The 24,751-nt window shown below is 42.9% G+C and overlaps 1 long non-coding RNA gene across 1 annotated transcript; it reads right to left on the bottom strand.

Annotated features, from left to right (window-relative positions):
• Window positions 1–466: 466 nt before the first annotated feature.
• Window positions 467–23,353, bottom strand: LOC309524102. The gene is made up of 4 exons (XR_014215790.1): window positions 23,249–23,353; window positions 19,905–20,076; window positions 2,276–2,497; window positions 467–1,506 (listed from the first exon to the last, which is right to left on the bottom strand). It is a non-coding gene; the product is annotated as an uncharacterized lncRNA (long non-coding RNA).
• Between the last annotated feature and the right edge of the window lie 1,398 nt (window positions 23,354–24,751).

Raw genomic sequence — 24,751 nt, forward strand, 5'->3', positions numbered from 1 at the left:
GTCCAACAAAATCTGCAAGGCATTACGTTGCTTACCTCTGCCCTAAGTGTCAGAAGTGGGCAGTGATGAGGGGCACCTATTCACAACTGGCACCCTGGCAGCAGAATGACTGCAGCTTACAGACCCTCCAAGTGTCCCTATTTTCCAGGGATGTCCCTGATTTAGAGAACCCATCCCAGTTTCAGATTTGATCCAGGAAAGTCTCTAAGCAACTTACATGAAAATCAAGAGCCAAGAAGGCATAATATAAAGCCTATAGAGCTATTTGTGGCTCAGGACCCCAATAATTCAAGGATCACCTCTCCTCACATGAACCAGCCCAGACCATCATTGATGATGTTCTTCGTGTGTTCACTCAAAGGGAGGAGCAGAGGGTGGCAACATAGGAACAGGTCTTTAATGGAATGCTCTCCTCAGGCCAATGTTACTTTCCAACATTTCTCCTATGAAATTAGTGTTGTCCTAAGGAAAGGTGAGACATTCTGGGATCAAATAAGAAACTGGGACAGCTTCTGCAATTCCGGAACTGTCCCTGGAAAATATGGAACACTTGGAGGGTCTGGGATCAGGGACAAGACTGCAGCAGAGCTGCAAAGTTGTTCTAGCAAATTCCCTTGCATACCACCAAGCTTCACTCATGAGAATCCCAAGCCTTGTGGGAACATCTCACCTGAAAATATTCTACATTGAGAGCAAAGGGTGTCTCTTCCCTTTGTTGAAGGCATTGTCTTGTCTTGGGAGAGAGCTATTTAACCCTAACCCTGTCTCTCCCTACAAATCCTGTTCAGTCACCCCAAGCAGCAGATCACCTCCCTTCTCAGACTCCAACAATGCTCTCTTCCCCCATAGCAGGGGTGGGCAGCGGGGACAACAATTGCACTGAAGCCTGCCAGGTTTGGGAGAGAACCTCTGTCTGCCTTACTTTGCTTCAGTGTTCTGGCCTCCCCTTCTCATTCCTCCTTCTCTTCTGTCAAAGTCTTTCTTCCTGGATCTGGGCCCAAAAGCTGTGCATGACTCATGAAGCTTGTCACAAGCTGTCAAGTGTCTGTGATCAGAAATAAGTTAATGTTGCTGCCAGGGGGACTTCACTGAAGAAAGCATTCCACAGATTGTGGGGGGTACCACCAAAAAGGTTCTCTCCTTTGCTGCAACCCTCTGAACCCCCTGAGCTCCAGACCTTAGATGCTGTGTTTCTATGACAAATGGATGTGGACCCATGGCCCTAAGACATTTGGTGAAAAGAATGAGTGTGAGGGCGACAGCAGAGAAAGGTCAAACTGCTGCTTGCTGTGAAGATGGCAAAACTTACAGAGCTAATACACTTAGAGGAGACGGTCAGGGCCGGCCACCCTTGAGGCAAGGTGAGGCGACTACTTCAGTCAACAAGATCCACAGGGGCAGAAGATCCCCATGTAGGTCTTCACTTTCCCCTTCAGGTAAGGAGGTCCCACTTTGTAGTTCACCTCCGGTGCCAAAATGTCTTGGGTTAGCCCTAGAGACAGAAGACTGAAAAAAGAATGGTAATATGAGGAAAAGATTTGATTTGAGATTGACACATTATAGCTGCTAAGACAATACATCATTAATACAAATGATATCTATATCGGTTATAGAAAAGATTTTAAATATTTATTTGTTTAAAGTGATTTGTTGCAGATTTCTCATAAAATGTATGTGTATAAAACTGAAGGAACACAAAGTACTATATATTTTTGAAATATATTTTGGAAATATATGTGGAAATTTTGGAAATTTGACTTTTTGCTCTTTATTTGGATACCTCTCCAGATACCACTAACCAAATTTTGCACGATGGTTCATAAGACTATGTTTGGATACAGCATACAAATTTAATAAATAGTAGTAGTAGTAGTACAGTTATGTTGCTTTTTGAATCAAGCATAGTGGGCTGGAGCTTCCAAAATTGATTTTAGCCACTTATTTCAAAAATAGAACAAAACTTTCATTTCTCAGAATGCACAAGCAATGTCAGATACAAAGATACTAAGGTGTGTGTGTGTGTGTGTGTGTGTAATAGTTTTTAATATGATAAATATACTTACATGTTGTAGGCTTTTTCATGCATGTCTAATTATTCAAAATAAAATTTCAGGAATAATTTTAAATGAACAAGAGATATAACCAAGAGTTCTATCGCACGTGTTTGCATTGTAACGTGCAGTGATATCCTTTCCCATGCAGTGGGTTTTTTTAATATAAAAAAGATAACATGCTTTTCAGAAATCATCCTTGAACAAGTCTGTGTAGCGCATACCATGGTTATGATAAAGAGGCCCCATTCTTTGGATAAACAGAGTAGGTATTTTCCTGCAAAGCTGTGCTTGAGAGTTGCTGTTAACCTTGGCAAGTAAGCTAGTAGCTTGATCCTAACACTCGGCACTGGTTCTGTTGTGACATGCTTGTGTACACATTGTCCTCCATTCACCTAGGAGATGCTCAAATGTTGTCCATTGTTCTTTGCAGAGGAGAAGGAAGCCTGTTTACAAAAGACACACACAATTCAGAAGAGATTTCAAAGCAAGCCAGTGTCTACTTATTTTTGCTGAGCTTACTAATATATCCTGCTAAATGAGATAACATCCTGGATGGCATTCTGTTCCTTTTAAGGCAGGGAAACACGAGCAAATGGGAGCTGGCTTGGGGTGGAAGGAAAAGGCAACCGTAGTCCCCTCTCTTGTGTTATATTTCCAAAGCCTGGAAGGAAAGTTGGGGGGCTATGACAAGAAATAACTTAGACTTTTCCCTGAGGCCAAACAGGATGAGCTCCATGATACCAAATTGGCCTAGGAGTAAAATAGGTTGAATTGTATAACATTATGGATTGAGAACAATATGAAACAAAAGAAAGATGTTAATGGAATAAGTTAATTTTATTTGAAAGTGGATATTGGAAAACTGCTATTATGGAAACATTAGGGGGGATTTGAGGAAGTCACTTAACAATGATATTTAAACTGGGATTTTAACAGTTAGGATATATGTTTGTTTGTTTGTCTATTTAATATTGTAATGTTTTTCTTTTGTGTTTATTATAAAATTGGAAAACTAATAAAAAAAATTGGGGTGAAAGGATGAGCTCCATGGTGGGGTCTTTTTGAAGGATAGCAATCTACAGCTGTGTGGGTAGGAATGGGTGAATACAGGCAACAACCATTTTGCACTTGTGCAATATGTGTGCGACTGTGCACACGTGCATCGCCACAATCCAGAACTGGCCCGTTAAGAGCCTGGCTTAGCCAAAGATATGCTGGCATAACTTGCTCCTCCTGGATGGTTTTCTGAGGGTATTCTGGAGATCTCGCAGGGTTAGGGCCAGAGAGGCAGGTCATGAGCTCACTCATGTAACCTGGCAACCTAGCGCAGAACATCTATTTAAGGCTTGTTTCCCCCCTGTCAGGCTAAGGCAGAGCAGCAGCAGTAGCCTCACTTCTGAACAGAGTTTGGATCTGGTGTAACCTGACTCTTAATTTACACTGGCTTGCTTTATGCCAGTTTCTTGTGCATAGGATTGCTCCCCTAATAATTATTACATTATCAGGGAAGAAAATACAACAGTCCCAAAAAGAGGTTTAGGACAACCAATTTATGCTATGTGAGTTGCACCATTGTGGCATTACATTGGTCACAAGAAATGTTGCATGTTAAACACATTTCAGTTACAATTTTGTTATTTTTAAAAAATACTAAGAACCTCAAATAAGAGAATAGATATAAAACATTTAAATTTCACTTTTCCTTTGCTGAGGTGGAAAAAAAAGTGTGTTGTGACCAGGGCTATTTTTTGTAGAAAAAGAGGGGCTGGAACTCACCATGAACGCCTCCCTTGTTCTCTTATAATGGCAATGGCGCCCACTTGAGAGGTGCTGGAACAGAGTTCCAGCGAGTTTCAGCTGAAAAAAAGCTCTGGTTGTGACCAATGGAAAGTGCTCAACCAAGTTTTTATTGTACTAAGCTCATCTGATTTTGTTCCTTCCACTGAGAGAACCAGTGTGGTGAAGTGGTTAAGAGCTGTAGTCTCGTAATCTGGGGAACCGGGTTTGCGTCTCTGCTCCTCCACATGCAGCTGCAGGGTGACCTTGGGCTAGTCACACTTCTTTGAAGTCTCTCAGCTCCACTCACCTCACAGAGTGTTTGTTGTGGGGGAGGAAGGGGAAAAAGAGATTGTGAGCCGCTTTGAGACTCCCTAGGGTAGTGATAAAGTGGGATATCAAATCCAAACTCCTCTTCTTCTTCTTCTTCCTTCCTGATTTTTTTTTTTTTTGCCAGTTCAACAAATGGAAAAGCAAAACTATCAATGCAATAAAGGATCACTAACTTATTCTTTATTTTCTTGGAAATGTCTCTTAATGGAACTCCAGAAAAAAAATAGAGAAATTCTGATACATCTTGCATGTCACTTTTCTAGTTGTTTTATGCAATTATAAAATACCACTTTGAAAAATTGTTGCTAGATAATGAAACTTAGGGAAATTATCTTAACATGATATAGAACATGTTAACTATATATGAAAATGCAAAATGGGTCTACAGGTTGACCTTTTCAAGAAATTACTCTAGCATATGAAAAGGCTACAATAATATAGGTGGCAATTAAAAAACAAAGCACACAATTCTGGGAAACAAAAACTTGTTTTTCTGACCCTGGTGTAGTGGAAGAAGGAGTGGGGGAGACCTCACTAGTGTGGCATGCAGAATGAAGTGAATGAGGTTAAAATTGATGCTTGGTAGAATGCAGTTCTATGGTAAATAAGACAAAGATAAATAAACACATTTGGGAAACAAGGAGCAAGGACTCAAAAAGTCTTTTGTGACAAGGTATCTTCTTAGTTGAAATAATCCCCCGCTGCCCCCGCCCCAGGAAGTAGTGAGAGCAACAGAACATGAGTACTGTACAGTGGTACCTCAGGTTACAGATGCTTCAGGTTACAGACTCCACTAACCCAGAAATAGTACCTTGGGTTAGGAACTTTACTTCAGGATGAGAACAGAAATCGTGCAGAGGTGGTGCAGTGGCAGCAGGAGGCCCCATTAGCTAAAGTGGTGCTTCAGGTTAAGAACAGTTTCAGGTTAAGAACGGACCTCCAGAACGAATTAAGTTCTTAACCCGAGGTACCACTGTAAGCTAAAAGATGCTAGACAAAGTAATTGGCCATATGTTCCAGAGAGTAATTGCTAATCCAAAGCAGGGAACATGACCCCCATAATATGAACGATGGCTGTCTAATAATGAGGATCACAGTGGCTCCCCAAGGGCTCTCCATCCTCAAGAGTAATATTGTATTGGCAGATTCCAGAAATCTTTGTTTATAATACAAGATATAATAGAATGGTATTCATCAACAAAGTAGACATTGTGTGCTGCACTTCCCACAAGTGGACACAAATTCTTCTCTGGCAATGAATATGATTGCCCTGCATCATGTATTATATGGGCCAATCTCTGTTGTCTCTTATAAGCTCCGTGAATAATCTCAAGGTGTATTGATTTCAGATGGTTACCCAGCACATAGGACAAGAGAGATTTTGAGAGAGATTGCCCATTGTTGAAAATGCAACTGGATCCTTGCTTCACAATTCAATTTAATGCAGGCACGATTCACAGATGATTTGGTCTTCATTTTCAGGGGCACCATTTCAGAGGAGAAGGAATCTTCCCCATACCCTTGCTTCATTCTACATGTAATTATTTCTCAGGAGCGCAGGAGTATATGGGGCACTGCCCCATACCCACATTTGCATAAGACCCGTATGTGCTAATTTATAAGTATAGCTGTCTCTGGGCAAATTAAGATAATCAGAGACTGGGATCTAAACAGGACTATAGTTTGCAGTGAGCTTAGTCACCCTATATGCAATTTTTAAAAAAAGGTCTTAAAAGGGAGGGGGCAGGAGATCTGGGGTCCAGCACAAAAAAACAGGGGGTCTGAGCCACCTCATAACAATGTCCGTACTCAGGCTAATATCTATGGGTTGCATCCAATGTAGTGCTAAGTTAGAGCCACTTAGCTGTGTACTCGTTCTGCTAGTGAAATGTTTTGAGCCAGGACAATGTTGTTGCTTAAAAGAATGCATAAGCAGGTTGTTGGTACCTTTGCTGCACAATAGAGAGCACAATTTGTTGCTCAACGACTTTCCACAAGCACAATTGTTGCACTGGATTCCTCTGTAAATACATCATTTAAAACTCTCCCTTTTGCTAGCAGACAGAATGTTGTATACAGTCCTATATTTCTAGCTAACTTGCAGGTACTACACAATGGCTGAGTTTGCATATAATGGTAAGCTGGGCTTACCTGTTTTATAATGGTTCATTATGATTACTCCCACTTTTCTCTTCACATAATGTGATTATGCCCAAATTAGGGATCCGTAGTTGGAAAGGGCCATAGCTGAACAGTACAGGACTTGTTTTGCATGGAAAAGGTCCCAGATTCAATACCCAGCATCTTCAGCTGGAGCTGGGAATTTCCCCTGCCTAAAACCCTGGAGAGTCAGTATCAACAATTCTGACGTAGATGACTTGGTATATAACAACTTCCTGTGTTCCTAGATCTGGTGCTCCCTCACAAGCTGAAATCTCCAGCTCAGACATAATGGGAAGCCAAGGTTTCCTGGTCTGTTTAACTTGCTCATCCCAAGGGAGGAGCTAAGCAGGGGCGAATGGGCAGCATGACTCAGCATGCTGCTCCTTCAAATAAACCACAATAAACTGGGAAGCCTGGGGCATTAGTACATGCAAGCATAACCATCCAGTTCAGGAACACTATTTCAGGTTTAAGTGTGTGGAGGCAGGGAAGCAAAGAAATTTCACGGGGTGGGGGAGAGTAAGTTTCACAACAGAAACCTCTCTTGCATACTTTCAGCAACAAAAAATGTGTTGTTTTTTAAAGCATCCGCTGTAGCTAGTTTGTTCCACCTTTTAATGTAAACAGGATAATTATGTGTTCTGAAACATGTTGAGGGATGAATCAGAGCATGAGCGGGGACTGATATTTGGCCATCATGTACCCACCAATGGCCAGGAGGTTCAGGACAAAGCTCTGTCCCACCACCTTTTGCAACTGTTTCTGGATTCTGTCCTGCCTGCTGGGGTCATCTAACCCTTCTGTTCAGAAAGCTAAGGAGATGAGACAGCAACACATATTGCATGGACAAAGAATTGCATCTACTCACTCGACTGGGTCACTGCTGCTGCTGCTAATTTCAGCATTTTTCCATCCAGCATCTTGGCATTTTATTGCTTTGTCACCAAAAAACTCTGTGTGCATTATCAGAAATCTGAGAAACATGCTAAAAAACTGAAGAAATAAATCAAAACGGCCTTTGCTGCAGTGATTGTTTTGTTTTCAGATAGGCTTCTTTCAGTGTTTTAAACTTTCTATTTCTGATGTCTGGCATCCAGAAACTGAAGGCACCTTGCTCAGGAGCGTAGCAAGCGGGGTGCGGTAGGTGCAGTCTGCCCCGGGTGTCCCCACTGGGGGGAGGTGTGACAAAATTGTGGGCGGCACTCACTGTGGGCCTGCAGCACACCCAAGCCACGCATCTCTCCTGGGAGTGATGTGGGGGCTTAAGTGCCTGCAGGCTCCATACTGGCCCCAAACGGTCCTCCCACCACCTCCCCCTCAGCTGTAGGGTGGCTGAGTGGGAGGAGGCAGGCAGACTCCGGAGGCCTCATGGTGCCCCCGTGGGTGGCTGGCCCCGCCCCCAGACACAGGGCTCGAGCGTCGCCCCAGGTGCCCGATCAGCTTGTTCCACTGCTGACCTTGCTGCCTTCCCCACAAAGTTGTCTTGCTGTGTATGGAACTGAGTGGCTCATTTACATCTGCATACACCCTTGCAGAAGGTCCGTACAGTTAAAGCCATGGTTTTCCCAGTAGTGATGTATGGAAGTGAGAGCTGGACCATCAAGAAGGCTGATCGCCGAATAAATGATGCTTTTGAATTATGGTGCTGGAGGAGACTCTTGAGAGTCCCATGGACTGCAAGAAGATCAAACGCATCCATTCTTAAGGAAATTAGTGCTCACTGGAAGAACAGATCGTGAAGCTGAGGCTCCAATACTTTGGCCACCTCATGAGAAGAGAAGACTCCCTGGAAAAGACCCTGATGTTGGGAAAGATGGAGGGCACAAGGAGAAGGGGACGACAGAGGACGAGATGGCTGGACAGTGTTCTCGAAGCTACAAACATGAGTCTGACCAAACTGCGGGAGGCAGTGGAAGACAGGAGTGCCTGGCGTGCTCTGGTCCATGGGGTCACCCACAAAGAGTCGGACATGACTAAATGACTAAACAACAACAACAACAACACCCTTGCAGCTTATTCTACTACTACTTTCATGAGTGCATCTATAGGGCAATGTATGCTGTAAAGGCCAACAATGTTGGAACCAGTCCTGACTGCTCAAATACTTGCCTTCGCTACTTACTGGCTGCACCTATCCACAGGGCTACAGTTTCTAGGAAGAGAATGAAGCCAGTATAATTATGAAAAGAGTCATAATTCTGAAGGTTCCAGTGCCTCCAAAGAGGAGTAAAAAAGTACAAAAAAGAGGGGGGGGGGTGGAAATGTAAGAAAGTGAAAAGAAAAAAATTGGGGGGGAAAGAAACCAAAAACAGATTTGACTACAATATGACAGTATCTTGAATTTCATGAACTGGCATGCCCCTTACTTTGAATTAAGTAGCCAATTACAAGGTGAAATTGGAACAAACTCTGTAATCGTGATGCCAGATTCCTGAAGGTTATTAGATAATTACACCAAGCAGCTGAACAATTAATAGGAAACGAAACAATGGAAAAACCTAAGCCAGTAACTTGTTCCATAGAAAACATTACAGGCTACAGAATGTCCAAGCCTATTCAAAACCACCTCTTTTATTTCTGAGCAAGACTTGGAATTTATGAAATCTTATTTACAAACATTGATCAGTTTAGAATGTGTATTTATTTGATAAATACTGCCTCTTTCCCCCGTAGAATACTAAGTAGTTCTAGGATCCTCCCCCAAAAACCTTTTCAATTTTTTTTTCTTATTTGCATTTCTACCTCTGTGTCCCACACTATTATATGTAAATACTACTTTAGTTTAGCAACACAATCTATTGCAAGGATCATCCCTTGGAAAAAAGGATGGGAGTAACTGCCAATTTCTGCCACGTCCATTCCTCGTTTTTTCTGAGCTTAAAATCAGTTCCCCACATTTCTGCAGCAATTTGTAGACCATTGCAATTAAGTAGTGCATATATATCTAAATAAATAAATGAGGCAGAAAAACAGATTCTGCTCTTGCAGTGGAATGAATTTTTGTGGAGGGGGCAAATGTGAGGACAGGTTTCAGCACACAAATGGTTACCCACTCCCCACAGAACTTTATTTGGTGGTTGTAACTGTCCACTTTGATATGAGGACAAGGACCTTGGAAACAGGCTCAGAAATCATGTAAAAAGGAGAAAATGTGCTACAAAATGCTAGCCAAGAAGATTTATTGCAATTCATTGTGTTTTGGAACATCTTTAGCATCAATCTTTACTTTCAATTCCTAATATAGCTGGAGTCTCCTTTTAATCCACGAGGAACCTTAACAGAGTCATACGACAGGAAGCTGCTCAAGGATATGAGGTGCTGACACTTGGCCCCATCAGATAAATCAAATTGTTTGGCCTGAGTTTTCTGTTTCTTATTTGCCATCTAAGGTTGAAACTATTTTCTGGGAGATTCACTACTCATCCAATAATCCATTCATCATGCATTAGGTCATTACACAAGGAGGGGAAAGCGAAAATGCCAGGACTACAGTTAGAAAGACACAATTGCAAATTGGGAACTTCACAGCTTATTCACATTTGAGTGCCAGTTGTAAACTGATTTGCACAGTGCTTTCTTTAAATAAAAGAAGCTAAGAGATATTGCAACTAACATACTGCTTGGAAGGTAGCCTACCTGACTGGAAGCTCTTCCCTGTAATCCTGAGGTTAGGAACCTTTTTTGGCCCAGCGGACCCATTCCTTCTCTCACCTCACCCCCATAGGCCAACTTTGACAGGTTAGCTGGACAATGCACATCAGAATGATGTCGGGTGATGGCCCCTTTCAAGGTGTGCTGTGCTCCCCAAGTGCCCAGGAACTAGCTGGTTTGCAGGTGGTTGGGAAGCGCTATGCGAAGTTGATTTGCAAGTCCTGTGCTAAGTGCTTCCAAATCACCAAACATAGGGTTGGGCTGAAGATCCAGTGTGAGTCAGTATAGATAATGCTGAACTAAATGGATTGATTCTTTATATGGCAGCTTGCTTGCTTGCTTGCTTGCTTATTTATTTATAAGATTTCTTACCTGCCTTTCACCATAAGGTCCCAGGGCAGATTACAGCAATAGAATATCCAGTTATAATAAAGCCATTCCAATGAGAAAACAAGTAAAACTGTTCCAAATTGAAGATGTTGTTGTTGTTGTTGATGATGATAATGATAATTTATGAAGGTAAAGGTAAAGGACCCCCAGGATGGTTAAGTCCAGTCAAACTTGACCATGTGGTGCAGGACTCACCTTGCTTCAGGGTGAGGGAGCCAGTGTTTGTTTACAGACAGCTTTGCGGGACATGTGACCAGCATGACAAAACCACTTCTGGCACAACAGGACACTGTGAAAAGTGCCAGAGCATGGAAATGCTAGGCTTTTCACTTCCAAGAAGGCCTTCTGCCTGGTTCCCTGTAACTTTACTTCTCACGATAAGGGAACTGTCAGAAGCACCACCACCCCAGAGCTGGACCTCCGTGTCTGGGTTGAACAATGCGGGTGAAGATGCTCCTTCAGGGCCGAGGCTGTTTAGGGCTTTAAGGGTCAGCACCAACACATTTAATTGTGTTCAGAAATGTACTGGGAGCCAATGTAGATCCTTTAAGACCAGTGTTATATGGTTCTGGGGGCCACTCCCAGTCACCAGTCTAGCTACTGCATTCTGGATTAGTTGTAGTTTACGAGTCCAGTATGTGCCTATAGCAGTCAATGTAGGTAACATTTTAATGTTCCAAATATTTATTGCCCCCTAAATTATATTTGGGTGCTCTAGTGCTACTCAGAGGAAGATTGCAAAGCATGTATATTATTTAAATCCTCTGATACATTTTTATTATTATGTGACCTTTTATTTCCCATAAATACATTGTTTTGTTAAGTCAGAAACACTGTAATCAGAAGTAGAATTGCCATTTTCAAAGACTGTATTACTCTTCTTTGAAACCATTGGGGGGAAGTGGTCAGAGACTGCACTTCAACTCCTTGCCACTCCCCCTAAGTAGGACAAGCAGAATAAATTATGCAAATCAAGCACATTTTTGCAAACTGACATCTAAAGACAGGCTTTGGAATGAAGTTTTTCTCAAGACAGAATTTTGGTGCATAGTTTAGGTTCCTTTTCCCTTAAACTCCTTTTCCAAGTTTTCAATTTTGCTTGCAATGGGGTTCCAGGGCTTATATTCAAATAAGTGATTAGCACATTGAAGAGTTTAAGCCACACTACTGCCCCTTTATGAGTAGATGCTGTGTTTTTGGTGACAACAGCAGGATTTAAAGCAGTGGGTTTTTTGTGTGAAAGAGTTCTGAGAGAAGTAACACAATTGGAAAAGAACAAGAAAACCCTCCTAAAAATGTTATTTGATCCAAGTGAATGTTTTCTGGAACAAACATGTGACTAAGGAATTGGACTGCAATATTAGCCAGCTATCCTCCCCCCCCCCTCCTTTCCTCCTCCTCCATACAGAAACATCTCCTTTGGTGCTCTTGCTCCTTTTTCAATTATTCATGGAGAGCCTGTTGCCAATCCACTTCTCACGCCATCCTCATGAGCACACAGAAGGACTTCCAAACCAATTGCAACAGCAGTCTCCATTCCTCCATGCCGAAATACCCCCTAGAAGCTTCCCCACACCCAAAGGTTTGAAAAAGCATGTAGTTCAAAACCACACCAAAAAGTGCAAGTAGATTAATAGGTACCACTCCGGTGGGAAGGTAAATGGTGTTTCCGTGCGCTGCTCTGGTGTCGGTGTTCTGTTGCTCCAGAAGCAGCTTAGTCATGCTGGCCACGTGACCCGGGAAAACTGTCTGCGGAGCAGACAAACGCCGGCTCCCTCGGCCTGTAAAGCGAGATGAGCGCCGCAACCCCTGAGTCATTTGCGACTGGACTTAATTGTCAGGGGTCCCTTTACCTTTACCTGTACCCCTGTTTGAAGCCCTGTTTCAGATTGGGGAAACAGAGGACTTAGGAGCGGAGAAAAAGGCGTGAAAGGAGTTAAGCAACCCCTTCCCTTAACCCGCTGCTTCCCTCCCCATCTCTGTCAAAATTGTAGGTGATGGCAGAGAATGTGGCTGGATGAATCTGTTAATTTCAGTTTCTGATTTTCCCTTTCTCAAGTTTCTCACCTCTCCTGGTCATCTCTCAGTTGCCTCAGACCTTGTGTGATAACAAATAAGTGAGCATTACAATTTGCAGATTGACCTTCAGAAAATTCAGGTATTACCTTTTTATCATTTTAATCTTATTACATTTCTTACACAGAAGAAAACAGAATAAAAATAGATGAACACAATCAAACCTTCCAACAAAATACAAAAAAGACTACACTGGGTACAAATAGAAGAGGATATGTACTTTGGGATCTTTACAGGTGAATATTATTTCAAATGTATTTTCAGTATTTTAAATTAACTTTTCTATTTCTTTCCATTATAGAGTACAGAGATCCACTATAAAGAGGACACATCAAGAGGAAGAAAAGTATAAAAATAGAAATTATTGACATCTGTTGAAAAGCTGTGGTGGGGGTCGGCCATGCTCCTGTATCTGAACATAAGGATTTCACATTAAAGCATGTTTCCAAGAGTAACACACACACACCTACTGTTTTTGTGGAGGCAAACCATATTGAGGGAGGCAGTTTGGAGTAAAGAGATGATAAATGGAGTAAGTATTAAAGCACTTGGGGGGAGGCTTTTTCCTGCCCTTATGGGTAAGCTTCATGAGGCTACATACAAGTGGCAGGCAGAGCCAGACAAAAAAGTTGATGGAGCAATGAGTGTAAAGTTTACCTTTGTACAGTAGTACAGTTTCTATGCATGCTCACACACCCCTCCCTATCCTCCTTCCAGGCAAGCAAGAGCCATTATTAGAATTCAAGACTGTTGGGGAAAGGGTTTGGAAGAGAGATTCTACTCTCTAGTAACAGAGCTAAGTACCATGGTGATTGCTCCACACACATTAAAACCTGGTTAGATTTTACATCTGGCCTCATCCACCTTTAAGCAAACATTCCCCACAAAAACACCTTGGCTAGAATAAATCACAGACACTTAGCTTTGTAGATAGGTGAATATTTTACTCACAGAGTTACACCAAATAAGTCTCCATTGGATGGGAATAAAATAAAGATGAGAAAGGTTACAAACAACTCAAAAAAGGAAAGTACTTGGTTTTCTTACAAAAAGGATAGTGCAATTTGCAAGTTGGCAAAGATGCAGGCTTTAACAGCTCATTTTAGGGAGACTCAGTTTACTTGCGGCATTTGCTGAGTTGGGAGCCAGGGCACATGGCTCCTTTTTCACTTCTTCCAGTAAGCATAAAGAGAGAAAACTGAGAAGTGGAGAGCAAAAGCTGCTGAGCCACACTTGCAGCCACACTTGCAGCGTGAACTCAGATCAACTCTTTCATGCATGCAAATGTGAGTCAGTAACTGTACAACAAAGGCCACATTCCAGCTACCCTCAAAGGGGATGCATTGCAGGGCTGGGGAATGTTATGGCTTAGGGAGAGGACGCATGGCTGGGAAGGGAATGTGGTCAGGGGAAGAATCCTGATGGCCAGATAAAAAGTTTTGGAGGGCCACATGTGGCCCCTCTCTCCCTGATTGAAGCACTTCTGCCATTTCTCCACAAAAACTGCCCCCTCACCAGACCTGTTTTTCCCATGGCTTTCCTTACATGTGCTTCTATGAAGTGTCAAGTTCTGCCCTTAGCCTCAGCTGTTAGCCCCAGCTCCCTTACCCCCCTCTTTTCCACAAGTGGGGTTGGGTTTAAATTTCTCCTTGTTTTCAAGGGGACACATGGTTCTGCTTAGGCACCAGCTAAAAGAGTTGCTAGTTGTAAGGCTTAAATCTGTGCCTGCCAAAATAAGTAACCTCTGCTGTGAATGTTCACAATCAAAACCCGTGGTTATATTTGTTTTCCTGGGCATAGGTTTTCCAGCTGCTGGTTGCCAGTGTTTATTGATGTTTCCTCTTTGGTAATTAAGAAATTATTGCCTTGTTTAACCCGCTGCTGTGTTCCTGGGCAGGGAGATGTTAACTCTACCTTGTTCCTGTTGGTGACTCTGTCTTCCTGGATTTCCTTTACAGTTTATGATAAGGGTGATTGCGACATTATAGAGAAGAAGCAATAGAGGGTTTCTTAGTCTCCTTTTCCCTTTCGAATTGTTTGGTTTGGACCCACACATGCACATAACTTTTCCCCTGTGGAAACTACCGCAATGACTCCTGTTAACACAAGGCTGTTGTATAAAGTTCCAGTGATGTCATGGTTCCTGACCAGGGAATCTGAGATCCTGTACTTAAAATCCTTTATCTATGGAGAAGCAGCATGAATTCACCCGTCACAAGAGTCTCTGGGTAGAAGTGTGGGATGAGATGGGTACAGTATATATCCACCTACCTAATGTGTGACGTCATCCTTAGTTAGAGCAGAGGTGCAGTTGTGTAATTTTAACTCTGTACAGAATGGCTTTACAATGGGAGTTATTTGGGTGGTAATAAGTATTACTTGGTAAGTCTACTCTTTTGCTGAGTGGGGCTCTGGATGACTCCCCCAAATTCCTGCCCTGGTAGCACTCCTCAATTTCAACCATAAATTAGACAAGTCTGAAACTGGCTTAAATGTTTAATGTAGACAGAGGGTGCACACAGGCATATATACAAACTGGGGCAATTCTGTAATTTTTTTCTCCTTTGCCCAAACTCAGTTTTTTGCAATTTCCACTTTTGCAATCTGTTAGACAGATTACCAGCCAGTAGTTTGACCATGCATTTAATAGCCTACAACACTCCTCTCTATATTCATCAAGTGTGGTGTCTGTCTTTCAAAAGCTTTCAAGCATTATTATCTACATTAATGCCCTCTCTCTTAAAAAATAAAATAAAATTCAGAACCAGTTTTTGTGTGTGTGTTGAGAAACTGTTTTGGAGAGGAGAGGGAAGTGGGGTTAGTGACCTTGTTGGTTCTCAGCCAATCAGTGCTGTGCAGAGCCAGCTAATGCAGCCAACAGGAGCTCTCTGTCTGGAGAAGAACACCAGAACATCTGACCAAAATATGGTGAGCTCATTTGCAAAGTGAGCTTACAGCTAAAATGATTTCACGTCTGGCTGCACCCACACATAAATTTTTGAACCCCTTTTATACTAAGGGGAAAAGCACATATTGGTCTTCCTGTGCCTTTGCTTATCCACCAGTTGTGTTTGGTGTGTGTGAGAGAGTAGTGTCATTTTACAGCTTAGTCGCTGGGTGGCACTGAACTTAGTTGTATCCAGATGGAATCAGGAGTTTCCTATTGCTGTTCTTTGCTGTTGTTTCAGGGAGAGACAGAGAGAATGAATCAAAGTTCTTGCCTAGATTCCTGACTGATGGTGTGTGCTGCCCAAGGCTTCCCTGGAGGTGAATATACACTAGTGAGTAGTCAACACTGGGAGTTTGGAGATATGGAAGAACAACAGCTGGGAAACATTAGGGCTGTTTATAACCCAAGACAAGGATTTTCCATAAACCCTACACCAAAGAATGTTAAGTGTTTTCTCTAGTAAAATATCAAAATTACAGCTGCAGACGGTTGGCAGAGAGCTTCGCATACAATGAGGTGAAATTAGCAGCAAGGGCAGAGGGAGGAAAAGATCTTACTGTCAAATTACTAAACCACTACAGACTCATCCAGAACCTTGGGGGAAACGCATGCTGCCTGCCATCTCATTCATCCAAAAAAGACCTGGGAAGTATCCAAGACCTACAGAGGAACAGAGAAAGCAAGATAAACAGGAGGCCTGTGCATCAATGAGGCTGGAGGAACCAGTATCCTTTGTATGCTAAATAAGAGAGCTCTGGCCAAATTGAGGCCTTTGCTAGGACATGTAGCAGTCTGCTCCAATAAGAAAAGGTGTTGGCCACACAAAAGCCAAACTGTTATATCAGGAAATTGTGGCAGCATGGGTTATAGGAATGTCAGAAGAGCCATGCCGAATGAAGCCAATGAGCCATCTAACCCACCATCCTGTTTTCACAGTGGCCAAGCAGATGCCTGTGGGAAACCTAAAAACATGACCTGAGCACTCTCATCACTTGTGATTCAACTGGCATTCAGAGGCATATTACCTCCCACAATGGAGGTATTGGAACCAACAGATATTGTAACCAAAAGATATTGATAGCCTTACCCTCCATGAATTGGTCTAATATTCTAAGAACACGGGAAGGGTCCTGCTGGATCAGGTCCAAGTCCCACCTAGTCCAGCATCCTACCCTCACAGCAGCCACAGCACTTTCCATACTTGCGATTCCCAGCAACTGGTATTCAGAGGCTTACTATGTTTAACAGATCAATGGAGAAGGCACCCAATTTGAAGGTCAACCTCACTCCTTTCTACTTAGGTTTTTACTTAGGTTTTACAGACTACAGGTGAGCATAGCAAGTTCCTTTAGAGAAGGTTGAAATATAATGGTCCATCCAACACACCGTTGCTGGATCTTACAAGCAGCAGCTCTTCCACCAAAGACTTAGCCACACACCAGCCAATACCTGATCCTTTTGAACTTGAAATATCATAACAACAACATTATTTATACCCCGCCCATCTGGCTGAGTTTCCCCAGCTACTCTGGGCGGCTCCCAATCAAGTGTTAAAAACAGTACAGGACTAGACTTGGGGCCAGGGTGGCCACGTGCTCTATTTTACAAAGGACATCCCTCCAATTCAAAGGACTGTCGGAGGCCAGTCCTCTATTTGAAGGAGTCCTGTATTTGAAAGTTGGCCTGGTCCAAATCCTGCCTAAAGATAAAGAACTGAAAGAGGGGAGACCAGGGAGGTCTTGGTATTGCCTGCCAACATTTAGCAGCTGGACAGCAGATCTGGTCACCTGGTCTCAGTCTTTCCTACTATGGTGAGATGCTTTGCATGTCTGTTTTAATTACTAGGGGGTGATGACCCTGCTTGCTTCACTTGCCAGCCCCACCTGCCCACCCACCCTCTGTTGACCAGCCCTTTTGCCGACTGCCTTGCCCCCCATACCAGGCCAGCACATCCTTCTTTTGCACCTAACTAAACCCTTTGCCAGTTACACCTCTCCCATCACTTCCTGGTCTCCTCACAGTGTGCCCCAATCCCTTCCCTGGACAGTTTCCCCAAACTCCAAAACCCCCTTTAAAGGAGGAGGGCCACTCCTCTGAGAGAAATATTCCCCCAGAGGACTGAAATTCTTCAACAGTTTTTTTTAATAAATAAATAAATAAATAAATCTGATTTATTCCCTGCCCTGCCTCCAAAACAAAAGGCAGCTTAGGAAGGGTTTGAAAAAGAAGTTGTTCAGAAATTTGACAGTAAACTCTTTTCTGAGAAATTTCAGCTCAGTACTACAAAGTATTTTTCCAAGGATACTAAAGGCTGAGTAACTAAACAGCAACCTAAAAAGTGACAACATGAATCCTCTTCTGCCATGCCACACTAATGAGGGCTGCTTTGCAGCCGGTGATGTAGCTTCTATGGTTCTTTCCTTCTGAAATACACATGGGAGGTTCTTCCTGAATAGAGTTTATTTTGGGTGCACAGGGATTTCCAGGTGGAGGTTGCTATATTCAGAACTGAGACTCCACTGAGTCCTATTTGGCCACACATCTGTATAAATACCCAATGTCAACAGGCCCCCATTAGCCCAGTGAGAACTAGGCAGGACATTTTACAACTGACAGCATTTAAGATATCTCCCCAACCCACCCCACAGAAGAGCTGCAAGTCAACAACATTTGTAATAGATCAGAAGGGTTTGGTTTGAGCTTTTAAAAAATTAAAAATTGGACAAGCCTACCTTTCTTTAATTGGAAGTGAAATTCTTTGCATAAATACTTAGAAGTAAGTCGCTTTAAGTGACACTTACTCCTAAGGAAATGTGTGTACAGGGCTACACGTCTGAATCACTCCATGAGAAATGCCAACAGGGCAGGAAGATCTCTCTTGCACACAAACCCAAAACATGCACATTTCCTGCCTTCCCCCACCCAGATCCCCACACCAAGGCTTAAATGAGCAGACAGGGCCGTCTTAAGCATATCTGGTGCCGTGGTGCAAAGAGTGCCCCTCCAGTGCCCCACCCCCTTTCCCAGAGGTGACCTTTTTGGGGGGCTGGAGGAGGTGGGCAGAGGCTGGAGGGCGACTCCTCCGACGGGAAAGAGGGGGAGGCTGGATGTGGCTCCTCCTGGCTCAGCTGGCTGCTTTGTGCCACGGTGGCCATGGTAGGCAGCACACTGAGTGAGCTGGCCTGTGCCGAGTGAGCGAGGGTGTGTGCGCTGCTCCTGCCAAGCGTCGGTTCGGGTTTTTCCCTTTTAGCCTTCTGGCGCCCCACAGAATTCAGCACCTGCAGGCTAAAAAGGAAAAAACCCGAGCCAACACTAGGCGGAGCTGCATACGCACCCTTGCTCACTCAGTGCACTTGTTCGGTGTTCCCCAGACTCTCACCTGGCGCCCTCCAGAACTTGGCACCCCGGTGCCCCGCACCACTAGCCTCAATGGGTAAGACAGGCCTGTGAGCATGTTCTGAGATCTTATATAAAAGTGCAGAAACATCCCAGCTTATTTAGCCCGATGAGAATCCACTTTCAGAGAAGGAAGAAAAAGAGGACATTTCTAGCCTGAAGGTTGCAAATATAAGTCTGAGAAGTATACGTACCTCAGGGCCAGCTCTACTAATAGGCAAGATGAGCTAGTAGTTGCTGGACAGTGTTTGGGACAATGGTGACAGACAATCTTTCTTCTGAGTCCCACTCTACGGAAGGACTCAGCTATGTATGCAGACTGGCCTGCCCTGTGCATCCTAAGCAAGCCTGTATTTTACAGTGGAAAATACTATTCTATCACCAGTGTTAGAAGTACAATTCAACTGGTCTGCTTCTATAAGTGGAATGGGGTGAGCACCATCTTGTCCCTTGCCAAGAGGCGGCCAAATGTCTTGGCTTGCTTTTGGTGTCCTGTTGAAATCTTACAAAATAGATGAGGGGGCTAGGCAACACTTATCAGATCTGCACTTCCCAAACCAACAGACAAAATAAAACACCGCCTGTCCTTAAAATCTGCACCTCTCCAAATTTTACAGTGCAGTTGTCCTGTCAAAAAAAGTGTACAAAAATATGTATATTAGTAAATATTGCATACAAGCAAAAACCTGCATTAATGAAAATAACATCTATAAATGCATCGTTAGAGGGAAAATAACTTGCAAACATGCATATACGAGGCAAAAATGCATGCCTTTGGAGAAATGCACATGAATTAGGTGCACACATTTTCATGGGGATGACAACAACAACAACAACAACATATAGAAATAGGGCGGACAAAATCTGAGACTGGAAAAACAAGAGACTGACAGATTCATCCATCCCTAGTGTGGAGTCACCCTCAAGCAGAATTATTTAAGTAGAGATAAAAGCAGTGGCGTAGCGTGGGTTGTCAGCACCTGGGGCAAGGCAAGTAATTTGCACCCCCTAACCCGTGGATTTGCGCCCCCTAACCCTAACCCCCAGACGTTGCGCCCGGTGCGGCCAGCCCCCCTGCACCCCCCACGCTACGCCACTAGATAAAATTAACTTACTCCTTGGTAAATATGGTCAGAATTAAACTGACCATGCATCCTCTGATGTTGCAGATACTCACACAATCCATTCATTAGATTCCCATTAGTATTACTTATTGTAACTATAAGTCCCTGAATTCACATAAATTTAGCAGATGGTTAACTTGGTGTGCCTTGCAGAATTGGAAGCCTGTTGGAAAACAAGGATCGTTGACAGTCTGATAATGATAACAAAAATGGGTATACAATATGTTTACAACTAGAATAGCTCAGATATTTTCACTATCATTCTTTTAAACACAAAAACAAAAACTGGAGAGTAAAACTCAATGTAAACACTGGAACAAACATAGCACCATGTCATCTGTTGCTAATTTTAAAACACAAAAAGTAATATTTGATATCTCCCAAGACTATTGAAAAGCATGCTTGCTGTCACAAAATGCCTGGAGAGGGGAACCATCCATTCCCTGCTGTGGAACACAAGCAGATTGGCAAAGACCACAAGCCACAAAACAAGCCATTTCTTAGGGCTCATTGGACCAATCATTCATTCCTTAATTCATCTGTTCTTTCCTTTATTCATCCCTTTGGACTTGGCTGATGCCCCAATAGAAGAAGAAAAAACACAACAATGCAGTGCAGTAGGCTTCAGGTCAGGAAGATACCTACTGAGAACTACAGCAAGGCACAACTCTAGGCTGTTCAGATCCTTCAATGAGCTTCATTTGTTTCATAACAACAGGAAAATTGAACTAAATAAGTGGTATCATGTTCATGAATGAATGGGTAGGAATGGGATTCCCCCCCCCCATTACTCCATTTGCAGTCGTTCATAAGTGTGTGAGTGTAACTTAGGCAGTCCATAATTCCCCTCAGTAACTATTAGAGGAAAGCACAAGCCCCCTGAACCAGTTCATGGCTCTTTCTGACCTGATCCAGGATAATTTGGTGCTAACCCGACTCTGATCTGGGCTCTGAACCAATCTGGGAACCTTGCACAATTAAATGTGTTATTTGGAGGGGGGAGGGGAGATGTGCATTTACAACTCTGATTAGCATGTGGTTGAGGAGGGAAAAGGGATATACACAGGATACCTGAATGTCTCCTTCTGTCTCCACTTTGACAATGTCAGATATTTCCAGGTGGACCCAGCCCAATCCAGGGCTGCCTCAACCTGACATGGCTAAATCCCAGGTTGACATTATTTGGCCTCATTCCATTCAAGATTCAGAATTCAGCCAAATCTGGTGCATAGCAATAATAGCTGGTTGCTGACAGTTACCATTTTGTTTGAGGCAGCGTTCCCTAGTCTCGTGCCATGGCCCCCCATTAACACAATTTTCACCTGTGGCCCCCTTAGAATATCGGGGGGGGGCAGTGGGTCATATCACCCATGGTTGAGAAACGGTGATGTAGAGCACTTATTTGATCTTGTTGCCAACACTGACAAATACAATGGTGGTGGAGAAATAAGCTGCTTATTTTTGCCACCATCACAGAGTAGGCCCTAAAATGGGCACTAACCTGTGCTTGGTCATATTCATCCTGAGTTTTCTGCTACCTGCACTCTAGACACCAACTATTCCATTTCATCCTCCTCAGCTCCATGGAAATGTCATGCTGCAATCCCATTCAATCTTCCTCAAAGAGAAAAGAACCCTACAAAATGCAATAGACCTCAGCTCAGAAAGATGACTACCAAGACCTACAGCAAACCATAATTTACTGCTCTAAGCTATTCAATGAGCCTCAAGAGGTATGCATGTGTTTCACAAGTAATGAAAAATTATTCGTGAATTTTTGAGACTTATTTCTGAATCGGCATGTACAGCATTGCAGTGTTTGTTTCCAGATCAACCAGAGGCTGAAGTTGAGTAACTAAACCAACATGGTGCATTCACAAATTTCTACTCACATGGTTATGTTTGGGCCTTAGGGTGTTTCCTGTGTTTCTGGTTTTCAAACAGTTCCTATCAAGGACAAAATGGAATAATTCTGCTTACCTGTTGGCTGATTTTAATGTGAAGCAAACCAAAGACTGACTAATTAACCATGTGAAGTAGCTGTAATGTAAAAATTATGCAGGAGTGTCTGAGGTGGTAGGAAAGTTGCTCCATTTTATCTTCTGGTGTTTTTTATTTTATTTTATTAACTAAACCAAAGCTATTATCAGGGAAAAGGCCTTAGTTGACAGAAGCAATATTTTGCATCTTGTTCTAAATATTTCTAGATTTACTACCCTTGGACAGTCCAAATCTGTTGCAGCTGTTGAGGGGCCATAAATTATCTCTTTAAACGCAGGGATGTATATCTTCACAATATCCCTAAGAATCCTCTTGTAGGAGAGTGGAAACACAAATGTTTAGTTAGAAGTGGGTAGCCAAACATGCAGCTGCATTCCTGGAAGAGTTTCATCTATATGAAAACCTCTGGGGGGCTGTTTTCTGTTTTAAAGAGTGAGCTGCTCAGCTCCAGCAATTCCGCAAAATATTTTCTGCTATCCAATATAATTGCATTCATGTTTGTGTGTGGCTGGGACCCTATATATATAGGCTACGCTTGCATACCTCCTGCCTGGCTTGTGATCCATAACAATCTTTTGGACCAGAGACCAGAATGGAACCATTTCCCTCTGAATTGCTAGTTCCTCTGAATTGCCAGTTGCTGGGGGGCCACAGAAAGAGTAAGGCTATTGCCTTTGTGCCCTACTTGTGGACTTCACAAAGGCATCTATCTGTTTGACTACTGTAGCAAACAGGATGCTGGACTAGTGTGCCATTTGGTCTGATTATTACTATTGGCGTGACCAATAGCAGTAATCCTTATGGTTTATAGCACTCTTTCTAACAGCAAAGTCAGGTGAAAGTGTCAACAGAACTGGAACCAAATGAGTCACCAAGAAACAAGAAGATGGCATAAGACTGTTTGAGCGATTCCCAAACTTTCCCAAAGGCATATCTATTTATTGGGGGGAACACCCCAAAATAATCCAATGAGGAGTATGTGAATATGGCTTGTGGAGGCTGTTGCCCATTAGGACTTTCAGAGCAGAAACCAAGGAGGTCAACAGAGACAGAGCCAATATCAGGCAGAGCCAACTCAATCTCATTTTGCTCCTGTCTCCTTTCCCAAGTTCTTCAAAGGCATCAATGAGCTTAAGGAAGAGGCTGACAGCCAGGGCCACCCCCTGGACTGACCATAAGTAGAGGATAGACAGGTAGGGGCTGGCTGAGGGCAGACTGAGCTTGATGGGGCAAACACGCCATTTCCCCCAATGAGCCAGTCTCCACTGCACAGTGACCCTGTTCAGTGGCTTAGATGGGACTTCCTTCTAGGGGTAGATGAGCATAGGTCTTACCTGTAATAAAGCCCCATTGACCTCTAGGAATTGCTCCTGAGTAGACATGCACAGGATTGCAATCATGGTCTTCTAGTTGGTCAGCTTTGTCCCTTCCAACTCTCCCGTAGCCTAATGATAAGCACATGGAACCTATTAGCTCAAGAGCGCATGGCCATTCCCTGTTGTTTGTGCACTCTCTGACATGTGCTTCTTTTTAAAAGCACTGCAGCCAATGTCTTCAGCATCTCTTACATAAGTGGGCTTGCCAGCCTAAGAAAACTTCATTCAATTATACTGTTTTCATAACCGTCAGGGGAACTGTGATCAGTTCTGTCATGTTATTTGTAAAGTGTTGCATATGAAGATAACAAAACCTCATGCTCACTCCAAAGACTTTGAGTACTCAGAATGCTTTGATACCAAAGCAATTCAAGAGAATGTACATTTATTTATTTATTTTATTTATTTATTTATTTATTTATTTATTTATTTATTTATTTCTCTCTCTTTGTCCCAAAACTTTGAAAGATAAGAGTTTTGTTTTTCTTGTTTCATTTACTTCCATTAATAAACTTCCAGATAAGTTTATTGTCTGGTAGTTTGTCATTTTAGATGCAAAGAAGTGAAAAAGAAAAGGCATAGTTCTTACACTCCATCCTTGATCCTTTAAAGCTGCTCTTGATTATTTGCTCCAAAATACAGGTTTTCCCATCTTCTTCAAGTAACAGATAAACTGCTTATTTACTTGAAACAAAGGTAACAATGAAAATAAATAAACAAGCCCCTATACTTTTTGAGCATCTGTGATCTCCATCAGTAGGTTTTTTTTAGTTTTTGTTTTTTAAAGTTTAATTCTTCAGTTTAGTCAGAGCTGAGGGAACTTTCCAGATGTGGCTGAACAACATTTCCCATCATCCTTGATCACTGGCCAAGCTGGCTGGAGCTGACAGATGCTGAAGTCCAATATTTGGAGGCCACAAGTAACAATTTTATAAAACTATCTAATCACTAAACGTCACTTTCGATCCCTTATTTGCATAACTATCTACAGTATCCCCCTGCTGGCCCAGGGTGAGAACTTCAGTACATAACACCTAACATGACTGATTGGTTGCTGCCCAGAATCACTTTGAAGGTCCCTGCTTTGATTTAGGATGCTCCAGAGAGATCCTGCTTCAGTTTGGACAGCCAGTCCAAAGCTACAGCCTTTCCCCACAAGTAGAAACTGAGTTCCACAGCACTCTCCACATGTGATTCCTAGCAACCTCTAAGAAGAAGCACGAGGGCTGAAGATGTGAAAAACTTCATTTCTACTTTGACCATGTCAATCTGACCAGTTTAGGGGAATTCCTGTGGAACTGAGCCTACTGTGATAAACAATATACCTCCCAAATTCCACTGAAAGCAAAGTCTAGATAGTTAACAGTGAAGGCTTACACAGACCATTGCAAAGGGGCAGGCATGAGATTACATGGGTGGGATGGGCAATGGGATTTCCCCATAGTGATTCTTTGGTGTTAA

Source organism: Podarcis vaucheri (genome assembly GCF_965113315.1).
Source record: "Podarcis vaucheri genome assembly, chromosome: Z".
Lineage (NCBI taxonomy): Eukaryota > Metazoa > Chordata > Lepidosauria > Squamata > Lacertidae > Podarcis > Podarcis vaucheri.